General features: G+C 42.7%; 1 protein-coding gene across 2 annotated transcripts in view; it reads left to right on the top strand.

Annotated features, from left to right (window-relative positions):
• The first annotated feature begins 12928 nt into the window (after positions 1-12928).
• The window catches only part of LOC133368398 (opioid-binding protein/cell adhesion molecule), a 919374-nt gene continuing 915036 nt past the window's right edge, over positions 12929-17266 (top strand). For both annotated transcript variants that reach the window (XM_061592598.1, XM_061592595.1), the window contains exon 1: positions 12929-13331. The gene's annotated coding sequence lies outside the window, so the exon portion shown is untranslated. The remainder of the gene's footprint in view (positions 13332-17266) is intronic.

Genomic DNA, 17266 nt, shown 5'->3' with positions numbered 1-17266 from the left:
AGTGTTTTTGTTTGCCGCCCTGGGCTCCTACTGAGAGGAGAGAGGCAAATAAGTGTAATTAATTAATTATTATTAATAAGCTGTGGACATTTTTTCCATGTGCCAAGAATTCATTATGTAGCCATTATGTGTGCATGCACACATGAGCATGTGAGTGCAAAGTGGCAGATTAAACACCCTTTCCAAAGTCCTGCCAGTGTGCAAGGGGCAGGGGGTGTCTGTGTGTGGGTTGGTTGGACACTTTTTCTTTCCTGGGTGGATCTCTTAAAACAAGTGTTCCCGACCTTTGGGTCCCAGATGTTGCTGCACTACAACTCCCATCAGCCCTAGCCAGCATGGCCAACAGTCAGGAATTATGGGAACTGTAGTCCAGCAACATCTGGGGATCAAAAGTTTGGGAAAGGCTGTCTTAAAAAGTCCTACCATTGTTTCCAATGGGGGAGGTATTTATGGCATCTCCAGGCTGGAGTGGATGGGAGAGGGGTTGGTCCTGGAGCCTCTCTAGAGCAGCCTTTCCCAACCAGTGAGCCTCCAGTTGTTGTTGGACCATGATTCCCTTCTTTCCTGACCATTGGCAATGCTGGCTGAGGCTGATGGGAGTTGTGGTCCAACAACATCTGGAGGCACACTGGTTGGGAAAGGCTGCTCTAGAGAATGGACCCTTGGATTTAGTGGATCCAGGGTTGCCTCTGCCCACCTGTACTCCATCCCGGAATGCCCCATTTCAGCACCTCCCATTGCCAACAGCAGATCTATGCCCACTATCCTTTCTGTGGGCATAGCTGGAGCCTCTGTGGCAGATGTGGCATCTCCACCTGATGCTAGCCTCCTCCAGCCAGCAAATCTGGGGGGGGGGGTAGGATTGCTCTGTTAGGCTGCAATTCTATACCCACTTACCTATGAGTAATCCCCATTAACCTCAATGGAATTTGCTTCTGAGACGTTGGGGGGAGTTCCAAACCATAAAGGTTAATGGCCATTGGCCTTATCTTCCCCTTTTTAAAGCCAACCAGGTTGGTGACCATAACTTCATCTTGTGGGAGTGAATGCCATAGTTCTGATCAGTCACCACTAGTTCAGACCCCATATGTGTATATGTGAATTAAGCAGAATAGTCCCACAGGTTATGCAAGAGTTCCATTCTGAGAAAAGGCAGAGTTCCTCCGGGTCAATGAAGACAGAGACACATCTTTCACATGCTATTTTTGTCTTCTATCTCCCAGATACAACCAGATAGGATTCTGACTGTATCACATTTCTCACTGCATGCTGATTACAGTGCTTAACACATAGTTGAAGTGACTTTAAGAGATGCAAGTGGAGAGATATTCCTCTTCCTTCCCTCCCAGGCATTCTGCATGGAATGATGCAAAACATTGAGGCTACATGTTGGCTGGCTTGGGTGTCTTTGGGCAGACAAGTGGTGTTCAGAGAAGGGAGCATAGGCTCTCCAATACAATAGGATTGCATTGCTAGGCAAGCTACATTCTCAGTCCCAGAGCTTAGGCTATGGGGCAGAATACAAATGTAAATAATAATAATAATAATAATAATAATAATAATTTGCAACATAGGGGTGATAACACTGGCCTGCCTTTACCAGGCTGAATTAGTGGTTCTTGCTGGTGAAAATACGAAAACCACATGAAGGGAAGAAAAAAAAGTTTAGATAAGGCTAGCGAAGTCCACATCTTTAGTTATGGCTTAAAGTGGAGAAAGCAGATGCCAGTATGAATGTACACACTTGCATGGTACTCTAGCCATATGAAAATGTCCTGGCAGTGAGACATGTCATCTTTCCCTGGATTTCATGCTTTCTCCTCCTTCTCACCTATTTGCCTCCAAAGTGCAAGGTACTTATGGCTCCTGGAAGGTGGATTGAAGTTTTGCTGTTCCTCTTCTGTCAGTGTTGTCTAATTTCCACTTTCATATTTACTTGAGTGCAATGGCTTCTGATGAGGCTAACGACATTTTGCCTCCATGGCAGCACATTGTAATTTGGCCACAGAAATGTCCATGCAAACGGACCCAGCAATTTTGTGTTGGTGAACCACAAAAGCCACCTGAGACAATGAGCCTCTATGGTTGTCATTCCATCTCCCTTGTTATCTTGTGGCTTGCAGGGCCAGGCAATGCTGTTTGACAAACTGCCCCTCACTGCATGCTGAGGGCAAGAAAGGGACTTAGCTCACCAATAAAACATTATGAAGATAAAAGGCGAGGGCTGTCAAAGATGGAGCCCTTTGAATGGGGGAGCTTGACGTAATGAATCAGATGTCAGAACCTCGAAGTAAGGAAAGCTTTGAAAGGCAAGAAAAACTGTCAGATGGGTTATTCTTCTTGTTGTGGCATTTTTCTATCTGCCTTGGTCCATCCATCCACCTAGCTTCCTGCATCCTATCAGCACAGGGCCAGCATCATGCACAATGGTGGCTGTTGCCAGCTGGAATTGGGCAGAAGGCAGGGAGGCCAACAGTAGGTGGAGCCAGAGCCAATAACAGGCAGAGCCAACTCATTCTAGTATTGTTCTTCTCCTTCTCCCTGCTGAGTTCTACAAGGGCAACACTAAGGTTAAGGAGGAAGAAGCTGAGAGGCAGTGCCAGCCCCTGGACTGGTTGTCAAGAGGCAGGCAAGTGAGGGCTGACTGAGGGGAGACTGATGTTGGTGGGGCACTGCCCCATTTGCTCTAATGGAGCTGCCCCCACTGATCATACATTCCAGCCTAATATATGGGCATGATTCGAAAGGCTTATGCTGGAGTAATTGGGCTTCCCCCACTCCCATCTATCTCTATCTCTCACAGAAAAGACCTATCAAACGGGAAATATGGTTGAAAAGGAAATAGTTGAAAAGGTACCAGACTGGAAAGGTAACAGATTCTCATCTGGAGGACATGCAAAGTTGGTTTAGGGTAAAAATGTGTGAGTCTTAATGATCCAGGCTCTGTCTAATCAGTTGGTAGTTTTTGTTTGCTTTTCATGAAAAGGTAATGAACCCAAAGAACTAGTTGCCATCAAATTTCTTGTAAAATGAAACTGTGAGATGAATCTCGAGGTTCCTATTTGGGCAAAACAAGGAATTTTGAGGACAACTAAAAGGGTTTTGCAAAGAGTAGCATAATTTCCTTGGATGGGTTTTGTCCCTATACACTTGCAAAATAAATTGTGGATCGATAGATAGATTGATTGCACTTATATCCCGCCACTCATCGCTTTCCTGACCCCAGGGCAGATTACACAAAGCTGTAAAATACAAAATGGAATCTAAATAATGAAAATATAACAAGAATACAACAAAACAACAGATTCACAGCAGGCAATCTACAACTTGGCACCAGACCGATTACCAATGAAAACTATAGCAAACTGTCTTCCACTCAGCAACTCCAGTTGTGTGTGTAGATTCAAGCCTTAATTGAAATGCCCACTAATATGGATACATGAGCTTACACTCGGATGTTTCCACCATCCTTGGCCTGTGGCCCATCTGCATCATACATTTAAAACACTTTTATATCACTTTAACAGTCATGGCTTCCCCTATAGAATCCTCTGAACTGTAATTTGTTAAGGTATTGTGAGTTAGGAGAATCCTGTTCCCTTTCCTGAACTACTATGCCCAGAGTTCCCTGAGAAGAAGGCAGAGCTTGGAAAAGTTACTTTTTTTAAAGTACAACTCCCATCAGCCCCAGCCAGCCTGGCCACTGGATTGGGCTGATGGGAGTTGTAGTCCAAAAAAGTAACTTTTCCAAGCTCTGGAAGAAGGATTGGTTGTTAAACCACTCTGGGAATTGTAGCTCTGTGAGGGGAATTGGGGTCTTCTAACAACCTTCAAGCTACAGTTTTCAGGATTTTTTGAGGGAAGCCATGACTGCTAAAGTGCTATAATAGTACTTTAAATGTGTGGTGCACATATAGTATGAGTTATAGAGAGCTGCTGTTGAGATAAGGATATATTCTGCTTATTTCTCTGTCTGTGGACCAATGTACCTATTTTTTTTTATCTTCGTGTAGAGAAGTTTCTGTGTTATAATAAATGCACACCTAATTCTGGAACTTACCTGCCAACTATATCTACTTGGCTGGTGAAATAGAGTCAGATTGCCTGGGGAATTACTAGGTGATGGATTGTTGCTAGCGTATGGTGATTTTTGAAGTTTCAAATTGGCTAGTGATTTAGGATATGAAATGTTGCAAATAAGAGCCAATGTATGCCACTCAAATGTACTTTTTGAATTGTTGTGAAGTGCATGCTTGGAAACTTAGATGTCTCAAGAACACTTTGTCAGAATAGAAACCCAGCTTGGAAAGAACACTGAACTTAGACATAGAAACCTGTGTTCAAGTCCTTGTTCAGCCATGAAGCTGATTTCATGATCTCTCCACCTAACCTACATACCTGGGTTATTAGTATATTTATCTTATGTATTTCTTCATTATATTTCCACAAGGCTACACAGTAACACTCTTCTCTAGGCAGCTCACAGATAGAAAATGATAAAGTACAATCAATGACATCATTATAAATAATGATATTTTCCTATCTCCAATTTATTTATTTATTTAAAAAACACTCACTGTGCTTACTCATGAGAAGGGATGGGGAGCAATTAATTTTAGTTTGTATTTACAGCCAAATTTATCAAATTTGCACTTTCTGAAACAATATGAGAACTGAAACACAGCCATCCTTTGGATTCACACGTCTCCAACCAAACAGTATTTACAAAAACGCATATATTAGTGGAACATATGCATAAAATAAATATATTAGTGAAACTAACATATAAAGACTGAATTGCAGTAGGAGAAATTGCTTACAAAATGTGCAGAGTAGTCAAAATTGCATACAAAAATGTGTTAATTACGAGAAATTCACACTAAAATGCTCAATAATTTTCTTGAGGATTTTTAAAGAAAATTGTTAATTGCTGCAGAAATGTGGAGAACTAAATTGAAGGTTGGAAAAATGAGAAAATGAGATGACCAAAATTGATAGATATTTCTGTCCATATTCGTGAGGACTGACAAAGCTCTCTGTGTGGCACCATTAATTCCTTGCTGCATTTCCTTGGGGGCTGAGCCAGAAAATAGGCATTTACTACGAATGGATAGACCAATTAAAGTCTGGTCCATCTCATTTCTCAGAGGGGATGGGACTAAATGCATCCCATTTCCAGATGGATTTTTAATGGAAAATCCTTTAAAATCTACCTGGAAACACTGATTTTTACAAACACATTTAATACAACTTACAAGGTGGTCTGAGTGTTGCACGCTGCCTCAGTTCCCCACTTCCACCATTTTTTCCTCTTTAAAGCTTTTGAAATAGAGTATCCAGCTAGCCACACCCTGCGTAGCTAGTGGCCAGGGCTTCTTATCGCTGCACGTTTTCAGTGTACATAGAGAATGATCCCCTGGACGTAGTGGGACTTGATGACATCCCACCACTCCTGGGGGAAATTGTACGGGGGGGAAATGGTTGCCCCAGTGTTGAGATTTCAGGAGTTTTAATGGAAAAAATGTGGTGATGGGGTGGGGGGGAACAGAGGCAAAATGCAACCTTCAGACCACCTTGCAATGGTACCCACATTCCAAAGTAGACCATTGATCTGATCCGGGTCATGATCTGCCTGTATCAGATCAGGTGAGTCCACTTTGGAATCCAAGTAGGGTGTATTCCTCCTCCATCCCTAGTATTCACATATTTATTGCATCACATCTTGCACAGCTTAACATGAAAATAAAAATAGGTTCTAGGGTGATACCCTGAGGAAACCATGTTATTGATAGCTGATACATAATTAGCTAGTTGGTTCCTGCTTGAATTTGTGTTTCCCAGGGGCATCTATTCGAGGTCAGAATGCAGGCTGAGATTAACTCTGAGTCCGATTCATCATAGGCAGTCATATGCCCCTCCAGACATCCTTGGGTTTTTTCCTGTGCATTCATCATTATTTGTGCTTACAGTACTTGGGCAACAACATGTAACCCCACTTTCAATCCTGGTTGAGCCTGCAAAATTTGGGGGGGGCTGAACATACTCAGGGCTTTTTGTGTGACAGTACTCACCGGTATGGAGCACCAGCACCTCTTTTTTTGCTGCCCATGGCAACTATTTTGTGCAAAGCACCTTTATCAAGGTATAAGTCCTGGCACCTCCTTTTTTTAATAAAAAAGCATTGGACATGCTTCATCATTTCCGATTGGTGCATGCCCCATGGCTTCCTGCTGAAATCCTGTAATATCTTATACCACAAGTGTTCCAGGGGGGTAGATGCCCTGCTTTTGTGGTGCTATAGCATAAAGGTGCCTCTCCAGATGGCAATGAATGCTGTAACACTGGGGAATCATCACAGAGCAACTAATGCAGCAGAATATGTGGAAGGTCCAGTATAAATCCACTATTGAATCAATGAAATGTTGCAGAATACACCTGCAAAACAGCCCCTCCCTTCAGTCTGGAGGGGCCCATACATTCTTATGCACCACTTTTTCATATAGAGGATGGTCCTGTGCTGCTGTTTTTAGTGCAGGAGAACATTTTCCTTCCTTTTGTCTGAAATGTTAACTACCAGGACTGGTAAGGGTTGGGAATATTTACATAAGCATTTCCTTTATCGGCTACCCTTACCCATGGCCTGAGTAAGAATCCCCAGAGACCTGTGGCTGATCTTTCTTTAGTCAGAAACAAGGAGTGTGCACAGAGAAGGCATCTTTAAAATGCCATTTCCATTCAGCCCCCAGACTCATGAAGAGACTGTGACTTCCAATTTAATGGAGGGAGAGCATTTGTCCTCCTAATGCCTGCCATGTTCCTCTTTGTGAGGCATAGTGTCCGCTGGCTGCTTAGAGGCTTGCTACTCAATTCCTTTGCCAGCCTTCCTCTCTAGTTGGGGTACTTTATCTTTATAAAGTAGCAATAAGTGGACAGCGTAATATATTTCACTTTTAATAAGGTGTTGCCAGTCGTGCACACACTCCACAGAGCAATTAGTGTCAACGGCATCTAAGCAATGGAGAGGAGCCATAGTTTGAATGTTTCCCGAGTTAGAGGATTTATGGGCAGAGGGAGCAGTGGCTGCAACTTGGCTGGAGAGAGGGGAGGTGCTGCAAACAGCCTTTGAAGCACAGGACTCTTGAAGTTGCCTAAGGAGAGGCAGCAGCTTTCCACAGAAGGCATGGAGAACAAACAGCTGGCCTTGGTTGTGCAATTAGGGTTTGGTTCGTGTGAGCACTGCATTTGTTGCAGGGACATGGCAGCAATTCGATTCAGTTCACATTTAAAGGTGAACCTACATCGTTTGCACTTTCCAGAACCGTACAAGAATTGAAACACAGCCATCCTTCAAAATTCACACTTCTCCAAATTTTGCAGTGCAGCTTTCCAGCTCTCATGAAACATATGATTTTACCTTTCATTGCAAAAGAGTAGTTTTCTTAAAAAAGCAATGTGATACAGCTACAGAAGGCAGAAGGAGGGAGTACCCTGGTTTAGTACTGGAAGCAGGAATGAACTGTAAAGGAGAAGGCAGAGTGAACAAAGGGTGGAATCTAACGTCCTCCTCCCATAATACAAAAAAGTGGGGAAAGATGTCCTCATTGTAGAGGTTAGAGGTGTTAATAATCAGGACAGAAAAAATGGTTGGTTTATAGCAGGGTAGGAAAAGTGTGGATTTAACTAGGAAAAAGTCCAAAATGATGGGGAATGTCATATGGATGCCGGCAAATTAATGAACACACAATGGAGTTAATTACAGATTAAAAGGAGGTATGGATGGGTCAAAGCACAAGAGCCCTTCTGGTTTATACCAGGATAGCTGGAACATCCTGTTTGTATAAGTGACCCATCCTGACGTCTCTTAGGGCCCATCCAAATGCCTGTAAAATCTGCAATGTTATAGCTTTGTGACCTCATCAATTCACCATCATCCATATGGCGTTGCAAACTAGCACGGATTTTCGCATTCACAAATCCACATTAGAAATACCACTGAAAACCTGATATGCTTTCCTAAACTGATAATCAGTCGTAGTAACACCTGTGCGCTTGGACAATGCTGAGGACTTTCCTGCAACAGGTGGTCCATGGGCATTCCTCTGTTATATGTCAAGCCCCTTGTCTCCTTCCTACCCAACAGTACATCCACAAACCTGTTCATGCATGGGAATAATAAAAAAAATCAATGTTTCTGTGCTCTTCCGAACAAGTGTGGAAAAAGCAAATGACCATTATGGGCCAATCACTGAAAAGTGGTGGACTTAGGGTTGTGGCCAATGCTGAAGCAATTTAGACCAAAAAAAAAAGCCCACATGTATGGATGGTTAATAATTGCATTTTCACAATAATCCAACCACAAACAGGACATGTATGGATTTTGAAGCCACCAATCAAATATGGAAAATGCAGACTTTGTGGTTAGCTATGGATGGGCCCTTAGAAGCTTGCAAGCAGATTATCAAAGGAACAATATTGCCCCCTTTTTATCTCCCCCATTCACAGCTCTACTGCCGCTAGGTACTTCTAGACTGTCAGGATTTTGTGGGAGAGGTTCAAGCGCCAACCAGGAAATTTAGCTTTATGCAATTAAAGTGTATTAAAGTGCTCTGCTACCCTGGAAGAAGAAATCCACTTTTTAAAAGAAATGGACTTTTTGCTGTAAGAAAAATGATGAAATGCATTGAAAAGTGTAGAAGGAAGGAATGATTAACAGGAAGGTGTATAAGCCCCCTACAAGAAATCAAGATGAATGCAGGATGAATGCTCATTGTCATAGAACCTCCCCACAAACAAACCAGAACCAATGTTCAATAAAGACCAGATATATTCTAACCTCCATATAAGCTTTCTGTAAGCAAATCAGAATGAAACGCCAATAAATAGCTTCTCTGGAGGAGACCTATGAAAGTGAAGGGTCTGTTTAGCTCTCGTGACTAATAGCCTCCATGAATTTGCCTTTGAATTTGTCAAAGCCATCTAAGCTAGTAGCCATTGCCATACCCTGCGGCAGTGAATTCCACAGGCTACTAAAGGAGCATTGTGTGAAGCATAGTACTTCCTTTTGAAAGGAAGTTCTCTTTGAAAGGGGACTCAATAAAGTTCCAGTTTCTGGATATGTTCTCTGAATTGGAAGCCTTCCATTTTCACACCTCTGTAATTGGTGCTATCTGTTAAGAGAAACTCTGCAGCTCCAACCTGCTGGGGTCAGGTGGAGCTGAATTGAATTAAAAAGAGTTGAAATTGGTTCCAGGCTGGCAGAAGGCCATGCAGGATGCTACTCATTCTCTCTCCTCCGGGGTCCTGATGAGCGAAGACGGAGGTGGCTTCCCAGCCTCACTGGTGGAGGTCTGCTATTGGCCCATCCACACCTTAATCTTCCCACTGAGGAGACACCTTTTCAATTGGAAATGAGGAAATGAAGCCCAGTGGCTGGTCCTTTTATCTGGCCAGCAGGGTGGGAGTTGGAGACCCATGCTGCCTCGGCTGGGCCTCAAGCAGCTGTTGCTGAAGTGACCTTGTGGTGCTCAAACGGCATGAGGAAATAATACTTTTAATAAGAGTGAATCTGTGAGACAAGCTGACACAAACAGGGGAGATTTAACGAGTTGGATGATGAGCCCCCCTCAGTCGTAGACCCTGTGGTAAAACGAAATCCTCTTGGACTCTGCTGTAAAAGCCAAAGTGTTGGCACGTGGCTTTAAAATTTCTCAATTCAAATTCTTCTCTGCTAAGCTTATGTCAATTTTGCAGAAAGGGAAAGAGAAGGATTACACTTCCTTATCCACTTTGTTCTTACTCTGGGATAGCCACACAGGCTTCAGTCAAATTGACTCCAGGTTTATCTTGGTGTAAGTGAGATCAACACCGAGGGCCTCCTTCAGCAGTTAAGCAAATACCAGGCACTGGGATATTTCTTAGAATTTATTGCAAGGCTAGGAAGGAAGCTTTAAAGTCTTCCTTAGTGATGGATGAATCTACCTAATTCCAGTTGTGTCCACCCATAAATCCATTCCGTACTTTCCCCATCTTAATTTGTAATTTTTTAATTTAAAAAATCAGCACAAAACCCGGCATTTAAAAAATGTATCTTTTAACTTTTTGTCTCAGAAAACCCATTTTAAATGAATTTTGGCAAGTTGATCCAGTAAGTGCCTTGGAACATTTGAGAATTGCAAATCAGAACATTTATGAATTGCAAAATCTGGTGGAGAACCAAGTCATGATTTGCACATTAGTCCACAAAGTGCAAATCAGTTCAGCTTTTATCAGAATTCATAAAGACTGAATCCCCAAGCATCTCTAATTTTCTCAAACTGTTATAGGCCTCACCAAAAGAGTCCTAAACAATTGATGCCAAAACTGAATCATGTTTCAAGGATACCACATACAACCAAATAAAAGTAATATACACCCCAAGAAAGGCACTGAAAAGATCAGTGACAATGCACGGCTTCAGAATGGCATTCTGGCCTCCTTTTTCTCTCTTCAGTGTGCAGAGGGTTCCTGGATGCCATTTCTCATTTTGATATTTTGCCTCCAGCATGGGCCACACTGCTCCTGTGGAAAGCAGCCTTGCAGTTACTGTTTTCTTGCTGGTGCTGTAAATGTATTTATTACTAAAAATGGGCCTGTAATATTTATTTTTTATTATTCTGTTTTATTTTTAAAATGTGTATCCCACCCTTCCTCCCAGAAGGAGCCCAGGGCAGCCATAGTCCTACCCCCAAAATTATCTTCACATGCATATTTCATGTTTTATGACATTATCCTGGGGCTGGAGTCCCCATATTTGGGAAATGAGGCAAGGGATGCAGAGTGGGAGAGATAATTGCTCTCAGGGCCAGGCCAGCTGTCCCCACTAACCCAGAAATAATTGCACAAGAGGAGCCTATTTTGCTAGTGCACCCCAGGTCTGAGAGGTCAGAGGATGTCAGCTGAGAAGCCCTAGTGGAACCACAGTCTCTCCAGCTCTGTCAGAGCTGACAACTGCCAAATCTGTAAAAAAAATGCATATATTAGAGAATAGTTTGCATAAAATGCATATATTCACAAATATAAAAAATAAAAACAAAAATGCATCATATTAGGGGAAATTGTTTGAACAAATGGACATGATGCTGGTGTGCATTGTGGAGCCAGAGCTCCACCCACCCAGGGGCCCTTCTGAGCTGGGGTGTAGTTGTCTGGGGTCTCAGGGGTGGGTGTCTTATATCCCTTACTTTTTTGGGAGCCAGGTCCCAGCAAAGTCCCTATGTCTCCAGCATCCTACAAGCCAATCAGTATGAAAGGGGAGTATGTTGGCCACTGAGAAGAGTCTTCTAACATGCTTCTTCATCCATTTCTGCTGACTGGAGCCAATCGGGGTGAAAGAAGCCACTGAGAAGACTCTTTTCAGTACCTATCACACTCCCCTTTCATGCTGATTGGCTCCTAGGGACATCTGTTGTTGTGGGACAAGGTGTTAAAAAGGATCTCATTCTTAACCCAGCAGCAAAGAAGGAGGGGGGAGAAGATGTGTGCTTTTGTTTCAGCCCAAAGCAGGAGTATAGGAGAAGAAGGAAAAGAGAGAAAAATATGTTGGGGGTGCGTGCGTGCGTGCGTGCGTGCGTGCGTGCGTGCGTGCGTGCGTGCGTGCGTGCGTGCGTGCGTGCGTGCGTGCGTGCATGTGTGTGTTTCTGATGCTATTTCATCTTTGAATGATGCTTTATATGTATGGTTCATGCATGGTAAAGTGAAATGCAAATGAATATGCCTAAGAACATGTGTGTGTGGTGCAGCTAATCCCAAAGATTAGGATCTGGTTGTATAATCTTAGAAGGTGTGGCTATGATTGTCATGAAGGGACCTCACACTTGTGAATTTGTCACTACACTACTGTGAAAACAAGGTCTGATCTTAGTGATGTTCTGAATTAAAGCACAACAGTACAAATATAAGGATTGTTACTTTAAATGTGTTATTTCAAATTAGCTAATAGGAGGCTGAGCCATGCCCTTAGCATGGGTAGCAAGATTGTTGTGGGATATTTTGGTCACGGTCTGTTCCTGAAAGAATATCCAGGGTCTCTGGTAGATGGGACCACATGCTCAGAGCATCTGTCAATATCTGCTTTTCTGTATATGTAAGGGATGGTTTGATTACTCTGCAAAATAATTTATTTTTGAATCACTGGATTACTGTACTGTTGATGACTCACAGCTGAATGGGAGAGCTGACACCCATCAGAAAAAATTGGGAGCTTCCAGACTGTTACTGTTTTGGGGTGGGGTTCAATCACATACTGGTAAATTATGCTTTCAAAATTAAAGTTGATTTGGCACTCTCACACAACAAACTCATTCACCCCACCAATTTGGAAAGTGATGGGAAAATGCACTGGGAAATGCAGAATAAAATATGCTTGATGCAACATTGCCTAACCTTCCTGAAACAAATCAATCAATAAATATTGCTCAATAAATAGCCAGCATCATGTAACCTCCCAGCAAACAAATCAGGATAAATGTTCAATAAAGAGGTCATCTGGAAATGATCACTATGTCTGTAGAGTTGTTGGATGATACAAAAATTGTGTTGGTGCAATAGATTTCTGGAGGCACTGCTATCAGTATCAGCTTTGGAAGTTGGGGTCTTCTTGGAGCAGGAACCAGGGGGAGCATTACTAGAGGTCATGAGGAGCTGTTGGATCCAGAGATCTCTGCCCCAGGAGCAGGGGTTTCCACCTGCTATCTGGGTTCCTGGACAGCTCTCAGAACCCCCCCCCCCATCACCCCCAGGGCCACAGGAGCAGAGTAGAGAGCAAGTTAGTCAGGAGTTTCAGGGCTGTTTGTGAAATGCCCAGCTAGCTGCAATTAAGACTACTCTAGAGGAGGGGAGAAGTGAACATAAGCAGCTGCCCAGATTAGGGACAGGTTGAGTGCCAGGAAGGGGTGGAGCCTCCAGTGCCTATATAAGCTGTCAGACTGAGCTGTTTCATTGTTGAAGCAGCAGTTCCTTTATGGCTCTATTGCAAAGCCTTCCTGAACTGGGGCCTGTGCAAATTACCACATGAAGCTATAGGGACCAAATGGCAAAAACACTTGGGAAAAACCAACCCTTGGTTTCCTGTGTTTCTATAACACTTAAATCTAGCCAGCAAAACACCACAATCTCTCCTGTGTAAGGGCCAGGTTCTGCGTGATGCAACTTCACACCACTATGGAATATGTGGGAATACCAGAGATTCAGTTACTGGAATAGTCACACCATCTTTCTCACCTAATTGTTGTTGCATGATCGTCAGGGAAAACACGAGTGGCTCCGTAACAAGGTTCCAGTATTGGTTTGCTAAGGTAAGCATTTTTATCCTGTCTTTTAACCAAAAAGTTCCCAGGGTGATTTATGTAACATCTGTGAAAAGAAGACAGTCCCTGCCTGCAAGCTTACAGTTTAATATGTATGACATAAAAGGAAATAGGGATAGGGAGGGAAGAGGAAAACAAGCACACTCAGGTTCCATAACTTCTCTTCATGCTTGATTAGAAATAGTTGAAGGAGTTGACGAGCCAAATGGAGCTGGTCTGTTGGCAAAGACAATAGAGTAGACCCTGCTTAAGAATATAGAAAGATGCCTCATAGTGAGTCAGAACATTGGTCCGTCTGGCTCAGTGACTGGCACAAGCTCTCAATGGCTTTAGACACGGGATATTCCCAGCCCTACCTGGAGATGCGAGGGATTGAAATTGAGATCTCCATGCTAAGTAGATGCAGCTCTATAACTGAACTAGTGCCCTTCCAGACTCTCCCTCTGCTGTGGTCAGGAAGAATGACTGCTAGCAGATGATAGATGAAGGAAGGGAAGAGCCAAATGGAGCTCATATGCATACCACACTGGCATGGAATCACACTACAGGAAGTGGATCCTGTGCCACCAGAGGTTTATTTCAATGGAGTCCCCAAAACATTTTTTTTTAAATGCTCCCACTGAGGCTGGAGGTCAGCCAAATTTTCGCCATGCTTAATATCTGTTTTTGCAAATCAACCCTTGTTATGACTTGCAGGCTGAAGATAGATCAAATGCAGATGCTGATAGCAAGTGATGAGTCCCAGCCAACAAGTCTCCTCTCTCTCTCTCAATCAGGGAAGGCTGCAATGTATTTGCAGCTCATTAGTAACACCTGTGATGCTCCTGGCAAGGAGCCCTCAGTAGTGTGGCTTAAGTTCTGTTGCCCAATAACTGAACAGCTGGCAGGCTCTGCTGAAGGGGGAGGAGGAAAATGATATATATTTCCTGTGGATCCCTCTGAATCTGTGAAGGGGCAGATGGACAAATGGGTTGCCCAGGCCTAAACTACCTCTCACTCCCTGACTTTTTGCTCTTTTGAACTTTGGCTGTGCACTCCAGCATCTGCCAAATCCTTAACAAGCAGCCACGGTCTGCCAAGTGTCATGCCCTCCTGCATGGTTCTGAGATGCTGCAACAGCCCCAGGTCCCTGCACAGACTCTCTTGTAATTTATACAAGTGGAAGCTGATGTTCCTTTTTAAATTGACAAAGGCGGAGAATAGAATCTAGGAAGCCCTCTGACCCCAGAGCCTTGGTCCATGAAAATTACAGGCACTGCACAGGGTGTTTCTTCTTGATGTACTTGCAGTGGGGAGATGCTGGTTAATTTGCCAGGACTCAGAGGTGACCCGGGTTTAATAAAGAGGATTAATGGATTTGAGCTAAAGGTCTCAGCTGTTTCGGGCTGATAGCCTTCTCCTTCCAAGACAGTAAGGCAGGCACCAGCTCAGTCTGTTCAAAGGCTTAGACTGTTCTCTTAAAGATGCACACTCCTTTTTTCCCTGGGAGTAATTTTCTTGTAGCTTAGTTAAGTAAGTGATGCAAATAGATATGATTTGCATATCGTCCTTGGTGTATCCACCATGGGTATGCATACACACAGAACATGCATTTGCCTTCCAACTTTCTACTGAGAGAGACTGAAAATTTGTTGTGTGTGTATGTTTTGGTTTCTCTCCTGGCAAATTTTGTTGTTGTTGTTAAAATACTTTTCATTCATTGAAAAGTGTTCCAGGTACAACAGCAACATAAACAAAATTGCAAGCAGTGGATGGCATATGAGAAAAGAAATTAAGTGAACCTTGACTTGCAAGCTATTGCTCGAGAGTTATGCTCTGGTTAGTACCTTATTTAAGCTTATCTTTTCTCACAAACTCAGCAAAGATATCATAAGATCTTGTACTGTCATGAAATTCATCTGTGCTATTTTTAAGGGTTTTTTTATAACTAATAAATGTCATCATACATTTCTGGTTTGGGTAGAGTACTTTTGTGAACCTCTGCGAAAGGGGAGATGGAGATTTCAGAGCTGTAGGCATTAGGCAGCTGAGAGGTGAACCAGGAGGCAAGGCTTGGATTGAGAGCAGAGGGGCACCCCTTGCTCAGGTAAGGCCCCAGCCCAAAGAGGAAGCCCTTTTTGTCCCATAAGTCCAAGAAGGTCAAAAGGCCAGTCCTGGTTGGTGGGGCCACTCCTAAGCCTGACAGTGTTTCACTGCTACAAAGGTGTCCCATCAGGCAGCAGTTCTGGTGGCTCATCACGTCATTATGTGTTTATTGTTGTTTATTAATTTACATGATGCTTAATGCCAAAGCAGGCTTCTGTGAAGTTTACACATGATTAAAAAAAATGTATGACACAGACATTAAAATATAAGTATCATTAATAGTTTGATAGATGTGATGGATTGAGATGATGTTTTATTTTTAATATGCTGCCAAACCTTCCTGCAGCTGAGTTGGGGTGGTATTGCTATTGTTTTGTTCTTGTTGTTTGTTATGGATTTATAGTGAGATTTATTTGTTTTGTTTTAACATTGTTTAAGTTGTCTGAGGACCTTTGAGTATCAAGCGACTAATAATGATGATGATGAAAATATACAATAAAGCAATCTCATTAAAACATTAAAATATAAGCATCCATAGTAAAAAAAAATCCCATTAAAATATAGGGCTGCTGCACACAAAACTGAAGGTTTCTGGTTTGGTTGTTTAAAAAACAATTTAATTTCTTACATTTTACATTTACAATAATGATGATTATGATAACATCAACAGCAATACCAACCTCCTGATAATAACTGCTTAATACCAAAACAGTCTCTAGGCAAATATGCCAAATTTGTTAGTCATTGGTCACACTTGGTTATTCTTTCCTTGCTATTCCCTGTTTGTTATCTCCCCTTGCTAAAATCTAGACTGTAAGCTATGCGGGGCCAGGGACCTGCCTTTTTTTTATTTTGGAACATTGCAGTCTGCCTTACACAGAGTCAGACTAAATTGGTCTGTCTAGCTCAATATTGTCTGCACTGAATGGGAGCAGCTTTCCAGGGTTTGAGGCAGGAGACACTCCTAGCTCTACCTGGTGATGCCAGGGATTGAACTTGGGACCTTCTGGATGCAAGGCAGACACTCTACCACAATGAGCTATGGCCCTTCCCCAGGTATTTTTTTTATTTTTGTTTATAGCAGCCATGTGTGCTGGAAACTATGATGTGCATTGATGAAGTGAGATCAGAATGGTAATACATTCAGATCAAGAGGGACAGGAGAAGATTTCCCATGGTGCAACCTGAATTTTCTTATGGGAAGTTTTGGGTCTTGCAGATTATTGCTCCAAAGAACGGTTAGTCATTAACCATGAGAAGACGAAAGTACTCGTGTTCACCAAGAAAAAGGTGAGGCACAAATGGCAACTTAATGGACTTCAAATAGAACAGGTTTCTTCATATCGATATTTGGGGGTGACTTTCCACTCCCCAGGAGCATGGCATCTTCATGCAAAGAATACCATCACTAATGCCCGGAGGACCTCGAAGGCTCTATTGTCATTCTTTCATACTAAGGGAGGTCAATATGTTCCCTCCGCTTTACAAGTCTTCGTGGTGAAGGTCATCTCCCAAATGGTCTACGGCTCTCAGGCATTGATATACTTTGGTATATTTTGGTGGCAACTCCCAACTGTTTATCTTCACAAATGTCCTGTGGAATTCTACTTGTGTAAGATGTTGCAACGGCCACTAGTTAAAAGCCTGAATCCACATTTTTGCAAGACAATTTCCCCCAATATAATGCATTCTTATATGCTGTTTCCAGTAGTATATGCATTTTTTGTATGCATTATTTGGTTGGAGAACTGCACTGCAAAATGTGTGTGAATTTCAAAGGTTGGTTGTGTTTTGCTTTGCATATTATTTCAGAAAGTGCAAATTAGGGAAGTTTGCCT

The sequence above is a fragment of the Rhineura floridana genome, chromosome 12 (genome assembly GCF_030035675.1).
Source record: "Rhineura floridana isolate rRhiFlo1 chromosome 12, rRhiFlo1.hap2, whole genome shotgun sequence".
NCBI classification, from domain to species: domain Eukaryota; kingdom Metazoa; phylum Chordata; class Lepidosauria; order Squamata; family Rhineuridae; genus Rhineura; species Rhineura floridana.
This window is presented reverse-complemented; position numbering and strand designations above follow the sequence as displayed.